General features: G+C 42.7%; 1 pseudogene; it reads right to left on the minus strand.

Moving 5' to 3' along the window:
- Positions 1-387: 387 nt before the first annotated feature.
- Positions 388-20,424, minus strand: part of LOC127475776 (NADH-ubiquinone oxidoreductase chain 2-like) — a 76,748-nt pseudogene continuing 56,711 nt past the window's right edge.

Raw genomic sequence — 20,424 nt, forward strand, 5'->3', positions numbered from 1 at the left:
GAAGTAGAGAGAAAATCTTTTTATTTCTCATCTATCGCACACCTAGGATGAATAACTATTATTCTCAACTATAACCCCAATCTGACTTTAATTACCTTCTATCTATATACTGTAACAACTTCCGCCATCTTCTTCATCCTTAACACAACCAATACCCTAAAACTATCCACTGTTATATCCACATGAACCAAAATTCCATCACGAACCACAATCCTTATGCTCACTCTCCTCTCCCTTGCAGGTCTTCCTCCCCTAACGGGATTCCTACCCAAATGGTTAATTATTCAAGAGCTCACAAAACAAGAACTAACAGTAGTAACCACAGCTATTACCCTACTCTCTTTACTTGGACTTTTCTTCTACCTACGACTGGCCTGCTGTGCAACCATCACACTACCCCCAAACTTCACTAACTACATAAAACAATGACAAACTAACAAACCAACTAACACCCTAACCACAACCTTTACCTCCTTATCAATTATACTCCTACCACTATCTCCCATAGTACTCGCAATCCCTTAGAAACTTAGGTTATTTAAACCAAAGGCCTTCAAAGCCTTAAACAAGGGCTAATCCCTCTTAGTTTCTGTTAAGGTACACAGGATACTAACCTGCATCTCCTGAATGCAACTCAGATGCTTTAATTAAGCTAGAACCTCCCCCTAGACAGATGGGATTTGATCCCATAAAATTTTAGTTAACAGCTAAATGCCCCAACCAACAGGCTTCTGTCTACTAGATCCCGGCGCATGTTTAATGCACATCAATGAGCTTGCAACTCAACAGGAACTTCACTACAGAATCGATAAGAAGAGGAATCAAACCTCTGTAAAAAGGACTACAGCCTAACGCTTCTACACTCAGACATCTTACCTATGACTTTCATCAATCGTTGACTATTTTCCACTAACCACAAAGATATCGGCACACTTTACCTTATTTTTGGCGCATGAGCTGGTATAATCGGCACAACCCTTAGTCTCCTCATTCGAGCAGAACTAGGACAGCCAGGCCCCCTTTTAGGCGATGACCAAATTTACAATGTAATTGTCACCGCACATGCCTTCGTTATAATTTTCTTTATAGTAATGCCTATTATAATCGGAGGGTTTGGTAACTGATTAGTACCATTAATAATTGGTGCCCCCGACATAGCATTTCCACGAATAAATAACATGAGCTTCTGACTACTTCCTCCATCCTTCCTACTTCTTCTAGCATCTTCTACAGTAGAAGCCGGGGCCGGAACAGGATGAACAGTATACCCTCCCCTAGCCGGAAATCTAGCCCACGCCGGTGCATCAGTAGACCTTGCCATCTTCTCCCTTCACCTGGCAGGTGTCTCATCCATCCTTGGGGCAATCAACTTTATCACCACAGCAATCAATATAAAACCACCTGCTCTCTCACAATACCAAACCCCTCTATTCGTTTGATCCATCCTAATTACTGCAGTTCTACTTCTCCTCTCCCTACCAGTCCTCGCTGCTGGCATTACAATGCTTCTAACAGATCGAAACCTAAACACTACATTCTTTGACCCCGCAGGAGGCGGAGACCCAATTTTATATCAACACTTATTCTGGTTTTTTGGCCATCCAGAAGTCTACATCCTTATCCTACCAGGATTCGGAATTATTTCCCATGTTGTAGCCTACTACGCCGGTAAAAAAGAACCCTTTGGCTACATAGGCATAGTCTGAGCCATATTATCCATTGGTTTCTTGGGCTTTATCGTATGAGCTCACCACATATTTGCAGTTGGAATGGACGTAGATACCCGAGCTTGCTTCACATCCGCCACCATAATTATTGCAATCCCCACTGGCATTAAAGTCTTCAGCTGACTAGCAACCCTACACGGTGGAACAATCAAATGAGACCCGCCCATACTATGAGCCCTAGGCTTTATTTTCCTCTTCACCATTGGTGGACTAACAGGCATCGTTCTTGCCAACTCCTCCCTAGACATCGCCCTGCACAACACCTACTACGTAGTTGCACATTTCCACTATGTATTATCTATGGGGGCAGTATTCGCCATTTTAGCTGGCTTCACACATTGATTCCCACTGTTCACTGGCTACACCTTCACTCTACATGAGCTAAAGCCCACTTTGGAGTAATATTCTTTGGGGTCAACCTAACATTCTTCCCACAACATTTCCTAGGCCTAGCTGGTATACCACGACGATACTCAGACTACCCAGATGCTTATACCCTATGAAACACCCTATCCTCCATCGGCTCCCTCATCTCCATAGTAGCTGTAATTATACTAATGTTCATTATCTGAGAAGCCTTCGCATCCAAACGGAAAGTAGTGCAACCAGAACTTACCTCCACAAACACTGAATGAATTCACGGCTGCCCTCCTCCCTACCATACCTTTGAAGAACCAGCTTTTGTCCAAGTGTTGCCCGTAATCCAAAAGAAACACAAACCAAGAGTGCCGGTTTATGCGGTGCTTTATTGGGGGCCCCGGGAACCTGCGGGCTAACGCCCCAAGTCAGGATTCCACCGACCCTCATTTTCAGTTCAGCTTTTATACACAAACAAGTTTAAGTGCAGTTTCCACGACAAAACAGTTACAGTTTCCCTAGCAAACCAGGTGCAGTTACAAACAAGCTCATACTTCATACTGGTAACAATTAATAATCATCTATTCTAATCATAAATCTCACTTAAGCTGTCTTACCCCTAGAAACTGATTAACAGACCCTTACCACATCCCAGGTAACAAATCATTATATACATGCTTGACTTAATCCTTTGATTATTGTTGCCATCTCTTCAGTACATTCCACACTCACAAACAAGGTTGCTAGCTTACTACTTTGAAGCATTGCTTTCTAGGCCTACTCTTCTACTAAGCCTTAGCCATTCTACTACTAATTTAAATTGCTTTGCAACACAAGTACAAGAAAGGAAGGAATCGAACCCTCATAAACTGGTTTCAAGCCAACCGCATCAAACCACTCATGCTTCTTTCTTATGGGTTGTTAGTAAAATCATTACATAGTCTTGTCAAGACTAAATCACAGGTGAAAACCCAGTACATCCCATCCCAACTCCATGGCCAACCACTCTCAATTTGGTTTTCAAGACACTTCATCGCCTATTATAGAAGAACTTATTGAATTTCACGACCACGCCCTAATAGTCGCACTAGCCATTTGTAGCCTAGTCCTGTATTTACTAGCTCTTATACTTATAGAAAAACTATCCTCCAACACCGTCGACGCACAAGAAGTAGAACTTGTCTGAACAATCTTACCTGCCATTGTCCTAATTATACTAGCCCTCCCATCCCTTCAAATCCTCTACATGATAGACAAAATCGATGAGCCTGACCTCACCCTCAAAGCTATTGGCCACCAATGATACTGATCCTACGAATATACAGACTTTAAAGATTTATCTTTTGACTCTTACATACTACCAACTATGGATCTACCACTCGGTCATTTCCGCCTCCTAGAAGTTGATAACCGCATCGTCATTCCAATAGAATCCCCAATTCGAATTATTGTCACAGCTGATGACGTTCTCCACTCCTGAGTTGTTCCTAGCCTTGGTGTAAAAACCAATGCAATTCCAGGACGACTGAACCCAACTTCCTTTATCACAACCTGTCCTGGAATCTTCTACGGTCAGTGCTCAGAAATCTGTGGAGCCAACCACAGCTTCATACCTATCGTAGTAGAATCAGCCCCTCTAACACACTTCGAAAACTGATCTTCACTTCTAACATCCTAATCATTAAGAAGCTATGAACCAGCACTAGCCTTTTAAACTAGAGAAAGAGGATTATTCACCCTCCTTAATGACATGCCCCAACTAAACCCCGCACCTTGACTTTTTATCATACTAACTTCATGATTCACTTTTTCTCTTATCCTTCAACCTAAACTCTTACTATTTACCCCAACTAACTCACCCTCCAACAAAACACTACCCACTATAAAAACCCATTCCTGAAACTGACCATGAACCTAAGCTTCTTTGATCAATTCATAAGCCCAACCCTCCTCGGAATCCCCCTTATCCTCATCTCGCTCTTATTCCCAACCCTATTACTTCCTTCTCCTGGCAATCGATGAGTTACAAATCGTCTTTCAACTCTTCAACTCTGATTTCTCCATTTAATCACAAAACAACTAATAACCCCATTAAACAAAAAAGGCCATAAATGAGCCCTAATCCTATCATCACTCATAATTATACTTCTAACAATTAACCTATTAGGCCTCCTACCTTACACATTCACACCTACCACCCAACTATCAATAAACCTAGCCCTCGCCTTCCCTCTATGACTTGCCACCCTGCTAACAGGCCTACAAAACCAACCTTCAGCTTCCCTTGGACACCTCCTACCAGAAGGCACCCCAACACCTCTAATTCCTGCCCTCATCATAATTGAAACAACAAGCCTTCTCATTCGCCCTTTAGCCTTAGGAGTTCGCCTCACAGCCAACCTCACAGCAGGACACCTGCTCATCCAACTCATTTCAACAGCCACTACCGTCCTCCTTCCCATTATACCTACCGTGTCCCTTCTAACTAGAACAATTCTACTCCTCTTAACAATTCTAGAAGTGGCCGTGGCAATAATCCAAGCGTATGTCTTTGTACTTCTTCTAAGCCTTTACTTACAAGAAAACATTTAACCCTTAATGACACACCAAGCCCACTCATTTCACATAGTAGACCCAAGCCCTTGACCCATTTTTGGAGCAGCAGCCGCCCTCCTCACTACCTCTGGGTTAGCCATATGATTTCACCACCACTCTATCCAACTCTTACTCCTAGGCCTACTCTCTATAATCCTAGGGATACTCCAATGATGACGTGACATCATACGAGAAAGCACATTCCAAGGCCACCATACCCCTACAGTCCAAAAGGGCTTACATTACGGAATAATTTTATTTATTACATCCGAAGCATTCTTCTTCCTAGGATTCTTCTGAGCATTCTTCCACTCCAGCTTAGTCCCCACTCCAGAACTCGGAGGACAATGACCTCCTATAGGAATCAAACCTCTCAATCCAATAGAAGTCCCCCTACTAAACACTGCTATCCTCCTAGCCTCAGGAGTCACTGTCACATGAGCACATCACAGCATTACAGAGGGCAATCGGAACCAAGCTACCCAAGCCCTACTTATAACCGTCCTATTAGGATTCTACTTTACAGCACTTCAAGCAATAGAATATTATGAAGCTCCATTCTCAATTGCCGACGGAGTCTATGGATCAACCTTTTTCGTCGCCACAGGATTTCATGGTCTCCACGTAATCATTGGATCCTCCTTCCTCTTGATTTGCCTCCTCCGCCTCGTAAAATTCCACTTCACATCCAACCACCACTTTGGCTTTGAAGCAGCGGCCTGATACTGACATTTTGTTGACATTATCTGACTGTTCCTCTACATAACAATCTATTGATGAGGATCTTGCCCTTCTAGTATATTAATTACAATTGACTTCCAATCTCTAAAATCTGGATCAAAACCAGAGAAAGGCAATTAACATCATCCTCTTTATATTCACAATTTCTCTATCACTATGTATTATCTTAACTTCACTAAACCTTTGATTAGCTCAAATAAATCCAGATTCAGAAAAATTATCCCCATACGAATGTGGCTTTGACCCACTGGGCTCTGCCCGCCTCCCATTTTCAATCCGATTCTTCCTTGTCGCAATCTTATTCCTCTTGTTCGACCTAGAAATTGCCCTCCTACTGCCCCTCCCATGGGCTACTCAACTCCTCTCCCCCCTCACTACCTTAACATGAACCTCCACAGTCATTCTCCTCCTCGCACTAGGGCTAATTTATGAATGAATTCAAGGGGGCTTAGAATGAGCAGAATAACTTCAGAAAGTTAGTCTAGCAAAGACAGTTGATTTCGGCTCAACAAACCACAGTCCTACCCCGTGACTTTCTCAATGACCTTTCTGCATTTAAGCTTCTACTCTGCCTTCACCCTAAGTAGTCTAGGACTAGCCTTTCACCGAATACACCTAATTTCTGCCCTGCTATGCTTAGAAAGTATAATACTATCAATATACATTGCCCTCTCCATATGACCTATTCAAACCCAAACAACATTCCCCACCTTAATGCCCATTCTTATGTTAGCATTCTCAGCCTGTGAAGCAGGCGCCGGTCTAGCAGTCCTAGTAGCTTCCACCCGAACTCACGGATCGGATCATTTACACAATCTAAACCTTCTACAATGTTAAAAATTATTCTCCCTACAATCATATTACTCCCCATAACCCTCCTATCTCCTCCAAAATTCCTATGACTCAATGTCACCTCGCACAGCCTCTTAATTGCAACCGCTAGCTTACAATGACTTCCTTCAACCTATTACCCTAGCAAAACCCTATCACCATGACTTGGAACTGATCAAATTTCATCCCCCTTATTAGTTCTATCTTGTTGACTTCTACCTCTTATAATCCTGGCAAGCCAAAATCACCTTCAACAAGAACCTCCCACACGAAAATATATTTTTACCATAACCATAATCCTCACCCAACCATTCATTATCTTGGCCTTCTCAGCCTTAGAACTGATATTATTTTATATCGCATTCGAAGCTACCCTAATCCCTACCCTAATTCTAATCACACGATGCGGTAGCCAACCAGAACGTTTAAGTGCTGGAATCTACCTCTTATTTTATACACTAATTAGTTCTCTTCCCCTATTAGTAGTGATCCTCTATCTTCACACCCAAACAGGAACTATACACATCACTATAATAAAACTTTCACACTCATCTCTTACAAACTCCTGAACAGGCCTCATATCAAGTCTAGCCCTATTGCTCGCTTTCATAGTGAAAGCTCCCCTTTACGGACTACACCTGTGACTCCCAAAAGCCCACGTAGAGGCACCAATCGCAGGATCCATACTCCTAGCTGCACTCCTCCTCAAACTTGGGGGATACGGCATTATGCGTACCTCAATAATTACAAACTCCCTATTAGACTACCTCTACTACCCATTTTTAACCCTAGCCTTATGAGGGGCACTAATGACAAGCTCCATCTGCCTACGCCAAATCAACCTTAAGTCATTAATCGCCTACTCCTCAGTAAGCCACATAGGTCTAGTCATTGCCGCAACAATAATCCAAACCCACTGATCCTTTTCAGGGGCCATAATCCTAATGATTTCACATGGACTCACCTCTTCCATACTATTTTGCCCAGCTAATACAAACTATGAACGCATACATAGTCGTACTCTCCTTCTAACACGAGGCCTACAACCCCTTTTACCTCTAACAGGAATCTGATGGCTCCTAGCCAACCTAACAAACATAGCCCTTCCTCCTACCACTAACCTGATAGCTGAATTAACTATCATAATTGCACTCTTCAACTGATCCACCTTCACCATTATCCTAACCGGAGCCGCAACTCTACTAACTGGAGCCTATACCCTCTACATACTCCTTATAACCCAACGAGGTCCAACTCCAACCTATATTACAACCACCCAAAATTCAAATACACGAGAACATCTCCTTATAACACTTCATATCCTACCCTCCCTCCTCCTCATCCTAAAACCAGAGCTAATCTCAGGAATTCCCACATGCAAGCATAGTTTTAAACCAAACATTAGACTGTGATCCTAAAAATAGAAGTTAAACTCTTCTTGCCTGCCGAGGGGAGGTTTAACCAACAAGAACTGCTAACTCTTGCATCTGAGCCTAAGACCTCAGCCCCCCTACTTTTAAAGGATAATAGCAATCCACTGGTCTTAGGAGCCATTCATCTTGGTGCAAGTCCAAGTAAAAGTAATGGACTTCCCATTAATCCTCAACACCTCTATATTCTTGACCCTGGCTACCCTCTCTATACCCATCCTACTCCCCCTCCTATCCAAAAACTACCTAAACTCTCCAACAACCATCATACACACTGTTAAAACTTCCTTCATAGTTAGTTTAATTCCCATAATCCTCTCCATCTACTTAAATATGGAAAATACCACTTTCTATTGAGAATGAAAATTTATTGCGAACTTCAAAATCCCTTTTAGTCTTAAAATAGACCAATACTCCTTAACGTTTTTTCCTATTGCACTATTCGTAACATGATCTATTCTTCAATTTACAACATGATATATAGCCTCAGAACCCCACACCACAAAATTCTCTCTTTACCTTCTAATCTTTCTCATTGCAAAACTCATCTTAATCATCGCTAATAACATATTCCTCTTATTTATCGGCTGAGAGGGAGTCGGAATTCTATCCTTCCTCCTGATTGGATGGTGACACGGTCGAGCAGAAGCCAACACCGCTGCACTTCAAGCCGTACTTTACAACCGTATTGGGGATATTGGACTAATCCTCTGCATAGCATGACTAGCATCCTCAATAAACACTTGAGAAATTCAACAGCAATCCTCCCCAAACCAAATATCCCTTCTCCCTCTCTTAGGGCTCATCCTAGCCACCACAGGTAAATCCGCCCAATTTGGCCTGCATCCATGACTCCCAGCAGCTATAGAAGGGCCAACCCCTGTATCTGCCCTACTCCATTCCAGCACAATAGTAGTTGCCGGAATCTTTCTACTTATTCGCACTCACCACATATTATGTAACAACCAAATTGCCCTAACTATGGGCCTTTGTATAGGTGCCCTATCCACCCTATTTGCCGCTACATGCGCTCTTACCCAAAACGACATCAAAAAAATTATTGCTTTCTCTACATCCAGCCAACTAGGACTAATAATAGTCACTATTGGCCTAAATCTACCTCAACTAGCCTTCCTACACATCTCTACGCATGCATTCTTTAAAGCCATACTCTTCCTTTGCTCTGGGTCTATCATTCACAGCCTTAACGGTGAACAAGACATTCGAAAAATAGGAGGATTACAGAAACTACTCCCTACAACTACCTCATGCCTGACAATCGGAAATTTAGCTCTCATAGGAACACCATTTTTAGCAGGGTTTTACTCAAAAGATCTCATTATTGAAAGTCTTAACACCTCCTATCTAAACACCTGAGCACTCCTCCTAACCCTCGTAGCTACAGCTTTTACTGCAACTTACAGCCTACGTATAGCCCTACTAGTACAAACTGACTACACCCGAATTCCCTCCATTACTCCCATCAATGAAAACAACCCAGCAAACCCAATTACTCGTCTCGCTCTCGGAAGTATTATAGCTGGTCTATTAATTACCTCTTATATCTCCCCTACAAAAACCCCTCCTATAACCATACCACTGGTCACAAAAACCACTGCTATCATTATTACAACATTAGGCATCATTCTGGCATTAGAACTATCAAAACTCACACATACCTTCTCTGCCCCCAAACAAAATATCACTATAAACTTCTCCAGCACTCTAGGATATTTTAACCCCCTTATACACCGCCTCAGCTCTACTAAACTCCTAAACAACGGCCAGAACATTGCATCCCATTTAATCGACCTATCCTGATATAAAAAAATAGGCCCAGAAGGACTAGCGACCCTTCAACTCAAAGTATCCAAAATCTCAACTACTCTACACTCCGGACTAATCAAAACCTATCTAGGATCCTTCGCTCTATCTATCTTAATTATAATCTTATTTACACAGAACTAAGAATTAATGGCCCCTAACTTACGAAAACATCACCCCCTTCTAAAAATAATCAACGATTCTTTAATTGACCTCCCAACACCACCAAACATTTCCGCCTGATGAAACTTTGGATCTCTTCTTGGCTTCTGTCTAACAATCCAAATCACCACTGGCCTCCTACTAGCAATACATTATACAGCGGATATCACCCTGGCATTCACGTCCATCGCCCATACATGCCGAAATCTTCAATTCGGCTGACTAATCCGAAACCTCCATGCAAACGGCGCCTCCTTCTTCTTCATATGCATTTACCTACACATTGGATGAGGATTCTACTATGGTTCCTACCTATGTAAAGAAACCTAAAACACAGTAGTTATTCTCCTCTTAACTCTAATAGCAACTGCCTTCGTAGGATATGTCCTCCCATGAGGCCAAATATCATTCTGAGGCGCTACAGTAATTACTAACCTATTCTCAGCAATTCCTTACATTGGCCAAACACTTGTAGAATGAGCTTGAGGAGGATTCTCAGTTGACAACCCTACACTTACCCGGTTCTTTGCCCTCCACTTCCTCCTCCCATTCTTAATTGCAGGTCTCACCCTCATCCACTTAACTTTCTTACACGAAACAGGCTCAAACAACCCCCTAGGTATTTATTCAGACTGTGACAAAATCCCATTCCACCCCTATTTCTCAATAAAAGATATTCTAGGCCTTTTGTTCCTCCTTATTCCTCTAATAACACTTGCCATATTCTCACCCAACCTCTTAGGAGATCCAGAAAATTTTACACCTGCAAACCCATTAGTAACACCTCCCCACATTAAACCTGAGTGGTACTTCCTATTTGCATATGCCATCCTACGATCAATCCCCAACAAATTCGGAGGAGTCCTAGCCCTAGCCGCCTCCGTCTTAATTCTATTTCTAACCCCATTCCTCCACATATCAAAGCAATGAACTATAACCTTCCGACCTCTCTCCCAACTTCTATTCTGAATCCTAGTAACAAATCTTTTAATCCTTACATGAATCGGTAGCCAACCAGTCGAACATCCATTTATTATCATCGGACAACTCACCTCAACTACCTACTTCACAATCATTCTCATCTTATTCCCCATTACTAGTCTCCTAGAAAATAAGATACTCAACCTCTAACCACTCTAATAGTTTATAAAAAACGTTGGTCTTGTAAACCAAAGACTGAAGGCCGCCCCCTTCTTAGAGTTTTCCAAAAAATATCCAAGCACCCCCCAACTTTCCAATCAACACGTACATCAAGGGGAGGGCCCCCCCCCCATACCCTACGGTATGTATTACTTTGCATAGCATCCTCCACCACATTAGACATAACATGCATGTAGGAAAATCTGACATACTATTATTGCAAAAACCATCCAAATTTCCTTACTATCTCCCATCCAATCCAAAACTTGTCATTCACAGATCTAGGCACATTCCCACACAAGGACATAACATGTCATGGTCTAGGAATAATCCCGCCAAACGAACTAAAACCTAAGGCTGCTAATTTTCACATAAAATCCTTCTCAATACGAGGAACGTCACAGAACCTAAAATCCATGGTCCATGGACCACTCACCACTTAACCTTGCTCTATGTACCAACCAAGAAGTGTTGGGTTATTTATTAGTCGTACTCCTCACGAGAAACCAGCAACCCGGCGTTAGTAATGTTTATCATGTCCACCTTCAGGTGTATTCTTTCCCTTTCCACCAATAACCCACTCTCATAACTTGCTCTTTGTCGCCTCTGGTTCCTCGGTCAGGGCCATAACTTGCTTAATTTTCCTAAACTTGCGCTCCGTTACTAATGGTTGGGGATGCTCGGTCAACCTGGACCTCGTGATTGAGGCATTTTCTCTCTTCTAAGCTTTTGGGGTTTTTTTTGGGGGTAGATCTCAATAAGCCCTTCAGAGTGCTCTGCCAGGGGGCTCCCATATATGGTTGACATGTACCCCTTATGGTCGGCGAGCGGTTTTCTCACTTTCGCGTGAAAATTAATGATATTGTTGCAGAATAATTCGAATTTAGTAGTAGAATGGCTAAGGCTTAGTAGGAGAGTAGGCCTAGAAAGCAGCACTCCAAAGTAGTAAGTTAGCAACCTTGTTTGTGAGCATGGAATGTGCTGAAGAGATGGCAACAACAATCAAAGGATTTAGTCAAGCATGTATATAATGATTTGTTACCTTGGATGTGGTAAGGGTCTGTTAATCAGTTTCTAGGGGTAAGACAGCTTAAGTAGATTTATGATTAGAGTAGATGATTATTAATTGTTATCAGTATGAAGTATGAGCTTGTTTGTAACTGAATGTGACTGTTTTGTTGTAGAAACTGCTATGAGCTTGTTTGTAACTGAAAGTAACTGTTTTGCTGTGGAAACTGCACGTAAACTTGTTTGTGTATAAAAGCTGAACTGAGAATGGAGGTCTTCGGAATCCTGACTTGGGACGCTAGTCCTCAGGTTCCCGGGGCCCCGAATAAAGCACCGCATAAACCGACACTCTGTTGGTTTGTGTTTTTGTTACGGGCAACAATATGGTTTCAAGTGTTATTCGGTCTCATACTGTTGCACTGATGCACTGTCACGTGCTGTTGGCTTGGTTTTTCCATTACGTCTCTCATCAAGTTGCAATTTAATTAATGCATGCCAGACATATTTTTTGTTGTCAATTTCACAAAAAATGACAAAAATTTTGTCATTTTTTGCAATGATCTAGGGACTTTCCCTCTATTCATCATTAATTTTTGTTTTTAAATTTTTTAACAAAAATTTCAAATTTTACAAACTTTCCATTCCCCTAATTTTCCAATTAAGACATTTGCATTATCAATTTGTTAAATTTTTTTAACACACTTTAATCTACCCCATCATTTCCTTTCATCATTCATTTGTTCATTTGTTTGTTTACACTTTAATCTACCCCATCATTTCCTTTCATCATTCATTTGTTCATTTCTTTGTTTACACTTTAATCTACCCCATCATTTCCTTTCATCATTCATTTGTTCATTTGTTTGTTTACACTTTAATCTACCCCATCATTTCCTTTCATCATTCATTTGTTCATTTGTTTGCTTACACTTTAATCTACCCCAGCATTTCCTTTCATCATTCGTTTCTTCATTTGTTTGTTTACACTTTAATCTACCCCATCATTTCCTTTCACCCTCTTACCTCCCCAATTAATCGCCACCACTACTCTAATATTCCACCCACATACACCTTTAACAGTTGGTCCCAAACTTTTTTCCAACCCTTCAGAAAAAAAGGAATCAAACCTTTATCACCAACTCCCAAAGCTGGCATTTTCATTAAACTATTCTCTGAACCACACCTCCTTAAACCGCCTGAATTGCCCCACCAGACAACCCTCGTACAAGTTCTAGCACAACAAACAACGTCAGCAACAGACCCCAGCCCGCAATTAAAAATTGTCCCACCCCCCAAGAATAAAACATAGCCGCTCCCTCAAAATCCAACCGGATAAAACACCCCCACTATCCACCGTGTTTATCCCTAACCACTCTAACTCAGATAGCCCTATAATAAACACCCCACCCCCCAACACTAAAACTAACCCAGCACCATACCCAACAACCTGCCAGTCCCCTCAGGTCTCAGGAAATGGATCTGCTGCCAATGAAACCGAATACACAAAAACCACTAACATCCCACCTAAATATACCAGAAATAACACTAGTGATACAAAAGACACCCCCAAACTCATTAACCATCCACACCCTACAATAGACGCCAACACTAACCCCACTACTGCATAGTATGGAGAAGGATTGGAAGCAACTGCTAGTCCTCCCAAAATAAAACTAACACTTAAAAATAGTATAAAGTACGTCATAACAATTCCTGCTTGGCCTCTATCCAAGACCTTTGGCCTGAAAAACCATCGTTGTAATTTCAACTACAAGAACATAAAACCTTAACAAACCCGCCCACAACACTACAATCCTGCCCCTTTCTACTCTTCTAACTTCTCAACAACACATTTTTGTTATCCACTAGAACTACTTCTCCAACCACTAAACAAATCCTAAATCAATAGCAACTATTACTACAACTAAAACAAGCCCCAATAATAATCACTATGCCTATAACAGCCTTAGTCCTTGTAGCTTACAATAAAGCATAACACTGAAGATGTTAAGATGGCTATTACACATACCCAAGGACAAAAAAGACTTAGTCCTAACCTTACAGTTAGTTCTTGCCAAATATATACATGCAAGTATCCGCATCCCAGTGAAAATGCCCTCAGCACCTTAAAAAGACAGCAGGAGCAGGCATCATGCACACCACTCCAATTGCAGCCCAAAATGCCTTGCCTAGCCACACCCCCACGGGTTTTCAGCAGTAATTAATATTAAGCAATAAGTGTAAACTTGACTTAGTTAAAGCAACTTACCAGGGTTGGTAAATCTTGTGCCAGCCACCGCGGTCACACAAGAAACCCAAATTAACTTTATACGGCGTAAAGAGTGGTTTTTCATTATCACTTCAACTAAGACTGAAATGTAAGCTGTTATAAGCACAAGATGCATCCAATACTCCCATAGAAATGATCTTAGTTTCATGATCAACAAAACTCCACGAAAGCCAGGACACAAACTGGGATTAGATACCCCACTATGCCTGGCCCTAAATCCCGATGCTTTCACCACTTAAGCATCCGCCTGAGAACTACGACCACAAACGCTTAAAACTCTAAGGACTTGGCGGTGCTCCAAACCCACCTAGAGGAGCCTGTTCTATAACCGATAACCCACGATACACCCAACCATCCCTTGCCAAATCAGCCTATATACCGCCGTCGTCAGCCCACCCCTAAACTGAGGGTTTAACAGTGGGCACAACAGCAACATCCCACTAATAAGACAGGTCAAGGTATAGCTCATGAGATGGTAGAAATGGGCTACATTTTCTAGCATAGAATACCTCACAACAAGGAGTGTGAAATCACTCCTAAAAGGCGGATTTAGCAGTAAAGCAGGATAATAATGCCTCCTTTAAGCTGGCTCTGAAGCACGTACATACCGCCCGTCACCCTCCTCACAAGCTAGGATTAATTTTATTTATAATAAACCCCTAAGCTAGAGATGAGGCAAGTCGTAACAAGGGAAGTGTACCGGAAGGTGCACTTAGTCTACCAAGACGTAGCTATAACTAAAGCATTCAGCTTACACCTGAAAGATATCTGTTCCATATCAGATCACCTTGAAGCCTAACTCTAGCTCTTCTACCAGATTACATAGAAACTAAGTTAATACTACCCATTAAATCAAAACATTCTCTCACTCAACCTAGTATAGGCGATAGAAAGGTAAACTCAAGACGCAATAGAGATCATGTACCGTAAGGGAAAAATGAAAGAGTAATGACAAACCAAGCAATAAATAGCAAAGACCAACCCTTGTACCTTTTGCATCATGATTTAGCCAGAACTACCCAAGCAAAACGCCAATTTAAGCTTGCTTCCCCGAAACCCAAGCCAGCTACTTACGAGCAGCTATCTACTGAGCAAACCCGTCTCTGTTGCAAAAGAGTGGGAAGACTCGTTAGTAATGGTGAAAAGCCAATCGAGCTGGGTGATAGCTGGTTGCCTATGAAATGAATCTTAGTTCCCTCTTAATTCACCTCCCAGGACTACACTCAACCCACATGAAGTGAATTAAGGGCTATTTAAAGGAGGTACAGCTCCTTTAAAAAAGAATACACTCTCCCCTAGCGGATAAATTTAATTACAGCTTAATTGTGGGCCTTCAAGCAGCCACCATTAAAGAATGCATCAAAGCTCCTCACCTAAAAAAATCTAAACTTCCTCATGACTCCCTCTTCCCCAGTAGGCCAACTTATATTAAATAAGAGAATTTATGCTAAAATAAGTAACTAGGGATCCCCTCTATGGCGCAAGCTTACATTACAACATTATTAACAATCCACAGGATATTTTTTAACCTTAACAAGACCTTATACCCAAAACTCTGTTAACCCACCTATGGAGCGCCCCCAAAGACGATTAAAATCTGTAAAAGGAACTAGGCAAATCCAAGGCCCGACTGTTTACCAAAAACATAGCCTTTAGCAAACCAAGTATTAAAGGTGAAGCCTGCCCAGTGACAATTCGTTCAACGGTCGCGGTATCCTAACCGTGCAAAGGTAGCGCAATCAATTGTCCCATAAATCGGGACTTGTATGAATGGCTTAACGAGGTCTTAGCTGTCTCCTACAGATAATCAGTGAAATTGATCTTCCCATGCAAAAGCAGGAATAACCCCATAAGACAAGAAGACCCTGTGGTACTTTAAAATCTGCTACCACTCCTATAAACAATACTCACCCACAGGGCCTACTCCCCCGGGATTTTGCTGGTGTGCATTTTTTGGTTGGGGCGACCTTGGAGACAAACTTAACCTCCAAATATCAGACAATCCATCTTAACCAAGAACTACCCATCAACGTGCTAATAGTAACCAGACCCAATATAATTGATTAATGAACCTAGCTACCCCAGGGATAACAGCGCAATCTCCTTCAAGAGCCCACATCGACAAGGAGGTTTACGACCTTGATGTTGGATCAGGACATCCTAGTGGTGCAACCGCTACCAAGGGTTCGTTTGTTCAACGATTAACAGTCCTACGTGATCTGAGTTCAGACCGGAGTAATCCAGGTCGGTTTCTATCTATGTTACAACTCCTTCTAGTACGAAAGGATCGAAGAAGTAAGGCCTAAACCACAAGCACACCTTCGCACCCAGTAATGAACCCAACTAAATTACTAAGAGCTCCACCATAACCCCCTCCTAGAAAAGGACTGCTAGCGTGGCAGAGCTTGGCAAATGCAGAAGGCTTAAGCCCTTTACCCAGAGGTTCAAATCCTCTCCCTAGCTCCAACGCAAACCACATGACAATTCACTTAACCCTCACTTACTTTATTATATCAATATCCTATGCTCTCTCCATCCTCATCGCCGTAGCATTTCTTACCCTAGTTGAACGTAAGATTCTAAGTTATATGCAAGCCCGAAAAGGGCCTAATATTGTAGGACCATTTGGCCTCTTACAACCTATTGCTATGGAGTAAAGCTATTCATTAAAGAACCAATTCGTCCATCAACTTCATCCCCTTACTTATTTATATCTACTCCTATCTTAGCCCTTCTCCTAGCAATTACAATCTGAACACCACTTCCCCTACCCTTTCCCCTTACTGACCTAAACCTTGGCATACTCTTCCTTCTAGCTCTATCTAGCTTGGCAGTCTACTCAATTCTAGGATCAGGGTGAGCCTCTAACTCAAAATATGCCTTAATCGGTGCCCTCCCAGCAGTCGTACAAACTATCTCTTACGAAGTTATCCTAGCCATTATTCTCCTATCCGTAATTATCCTTAGTGGTAACTACACCCTCAATACCCTAGCTACAACTCAAGAACCTCTCTACCTCATTTTCTCCTCCTGGCCCTTAGCAATAATATGATATATCTCCACTCTTGCCGAAACAAACCGCGCTCCATTTGACCTGACAGAAGGAGAATCTGAACTAGTCTCAGGGTTCAACGTAGAATATGCTGCAGGGCCATTCGCCTTGTTTTTTCTTGCCGAATATGCTAATATTATACTAATAAATGCACTCACAACCATTCTATTCCTAAACCCCAGCTCACTTAATCTCCCTCAAGAACTCATTCTCCCTACTTTAACTACAAAAACCCTCCTCCTTTCCGCAGGATTCTTATGAATCCGCGCCTCTTACCCTCGATTCCGATATGATCAACTCATACATTTGCTTTGAAAAAACTTCTTACCCCTAACATATGCCTATGGCATACCAGCCTTCCTATCTCCTATGCAGGTCTACCCCCCTACCTAAGACACTCAAGGAAATGTGCCTGAATCCAAAAGGGTTACTATGATAAAGTAAACATAGAGGTATACCAATCCTCTCATTTCCTAATTTTAGAAAAGTAGGAATCGAACCTACACTAAAGGAATCAAAATCCTCTATACTCCCTCTATATTATTTTCTAGTAAGGTCAGCTAATTAAGCTATCGGGCCCATACCCCGAAAATGATGGTTTAACTCTACCTTAAACCCCAAACCGTAAACCCTAAAACCTAAACCCTAACCCTTGCTAACCTTAACCCTAACCCTAACCCTAACATCTCATAGCAGAGGGAGGGAGGGGCCTGATTCCTCATCAGATATATCAACAGTCAAAAGCCTGTAAGCACAGTTCTTGCCTTTTCAGGGCTTCACACCGTCAGCACTGGAGGGAGGGAGTGGCCCGACTGCTCATCAGAGGTATCATGCAAGTCAAAAGCCTGAAAAGTCTCCTAGAATGCATAAATCATTAACCATTTCAGTCTCTGACAATTGGTCCACACAGTAACTGCAAGCTATGCCCAAAGCCTGTTCCCTAACCTTAGAAGAGAGACTGCAACCCTCGAGATGTTGGAGGCTCGAGGCATGGTCCGTGACACTAATCATGGCTATAACTCATAACTTCTTGGAGTATGGGGACTTCCTCCTTCACCCCCGGCAGATCAAGGCCACCACTTCAACTGACAGACATGGAAGCATCGCTGGACCCCGTGGGCGGTGACTATATACATCTGTCCACTCTCAGCTTTTCTTTCTCTTACTCTCCCTTGCTCTTATCCTGCCTTTCTCTCCCCTATGCATTTTCTTTCCCCCCCCAAAGGTTATCTCTGTGTCACATGGTGGTATGACAGCACCCAAACTGCTAGCATGCCTGTTGATACAGAATTGTTAAAATAAACCTTGCCAGTATATGTTTTCAGACACCGATTATTTAGTGTCGTTTCACTTTAATCCACCCCAAGGGAATTATTAATAAAAACCTGAGTTACCCCCTCTCCCCTTTTCCTGGGGCGGGTTGTAACACCAATCAGCACTGACTCCGCCCAGTAGGCGGAGCCAGTGACGCAGAACAATCAACACGGACTCCACCTCTTGACTCCACCCAGTGGGCGGGGCCAGTGCTCTAGAGAAGCAGAGTACATACCGGGCGGCGGTGGGTATTCTGCCAGACATGCAACAGAACAGCAACAGCAAAAGCAGAGACCCAAGAGAAAAAGCAAAAGATTCTGACAGCGGTGGGCACTGAATCGGGCTTATAGCCGAGAGGGGTTTACTGGGCACCCCTGCGTTCCTGGAATGGGGTAAACCCACGATAGTTAGATCGCACATTGAGACAGATTCTGACTAACCCTAACCCTAACCCCAACCCTAACCCCTAACCCTTACCCTAACCCTAACCCTAACCCTAACCCTAAACCCTAACCCCAACCCTAACCCTTACCCTAACCCTAACCCTAACCCTAGTAGCTTGCAGTCTCTTTTTTAAAGTTAGGGTTAGGGAACTGGTTTTGTGCATAGCTTGCAGTCTATTTTTTAAGGTTAGGTTCAGAGAAAAGGGTTTGCGTATAGCTTGCAGTCTCTTTTTTAAGGTTAGGGTTTAGGTAACAGGGTTTGCGCATAGTTTGCAGTCTCTTTTTAAAGGTTAGGGTTAGGGAAGAGGGTTTGCGCATAACTTGCAGTCTCGTTTTTAGGGTTAGGGTTAGGGAAAAGGGTTTGCGCATAACTTGCATTCTCACTTTTAAGGTTAGGGTTAGGGAAAAAGGTTTGCGCATAGCTTGCAGTCTCTTGGTTAGGGTTAGGGTTAGGGAACAGGGTTTGCGCATAGCTTCCTGTCTCTCTTTTAATGTTGGGGTTAGGGGACAGTGCTCTATAGAAGCAGAGTACATACTGGACGGCGGTGGGTATTCTGTCAGACACGCAACAGAACAGCAACAGCAAAAGCAGAGACCCAAGAGAAAAAGCAAAAGATTCTGACAGCGGTGGGCAATGAATTGGGCTTATAGCCTGAGAGGGGGTTATTGGGCACCGCTGCGTGTCCAGAATGGGCTAAAACTGCGACTGTTAGATCGCGCACTGAGACAAATTCTTCCTAACCCTAACCCTTACCCATACCCGTAACCCTAACCCTAACCCTAACAGTAACCCTGTCTTTTGCTAACCCTAAACCTAACCCTAACTTTTGCTAACTCTAACCCTAAATTTCCTAACCCTAACCCTAACCCTAGCCCTTTCTAACCCTAATCCTAACTCAAAACCTAAGCCTAAGGCTAAGCCTAAGCCTAAGCCTAAGCCTAAGCCTAACCCTAACCCTAACCCTAACCCTAACCTTAAACCCTAACCCTAACCCTAACACTAAACCCTAAACCAAAAGGAAACTTCCTTTGCTATGCCTACTGGGCAGAGTCAGTGCTGATTGGTGTTACAACCCGCCCCAGGAAAAGGGGAGAGGGGGTAACTCAGGTTTTTATTAATAATTCCCTTGGGGTGGATTAAAGTGAAACGACACTAAATAATCGGTGTCTGAAAACATATACTGGCAAGGTTTATTTTAACAATTCTGTATCAACAGGCATGCTAGCAGTTTGGGAGTTGGGCTGTCAGTTGGGAGGCATGGCTGAAAACAGGAAACAACAGCCCTAATTCCCAGGAAAGAAAGCCTGGAAGCTTTGGCTTTGTGGTGCAGTTGGTGGGCCACACTGGGCACTCCATGGGCAGGCAGCAAGAGTTTTCTGGATCTGGGAGTCAATCTGGGGGCCTCGGAGTGTTTGAGGGGAAGTTGGGAGTGTCCTGTGGGACCAGGATGGGATTTGAGGGTCCTGGAGGGGCTGGGACGGGTGTATACTGCGGGCATCGTCTAGTATT

The sequence above is a fragment of the Manacus candei genome, unplaced genomic scaffold (assembly GCF_025592945.1).
Source record: "Manacus candei isolate 608988 ecotype Guabito, Panama unplaced genomic scaffold, ASM2559294v1 h1tg000047l, whole genome shotgun sequence".
Classification (NCBI taxonomy): Eukaryota; Metazoa; Chordata; class Aves; order Passeriformes; family Pipridae; genus Manacus; species Manacus candei.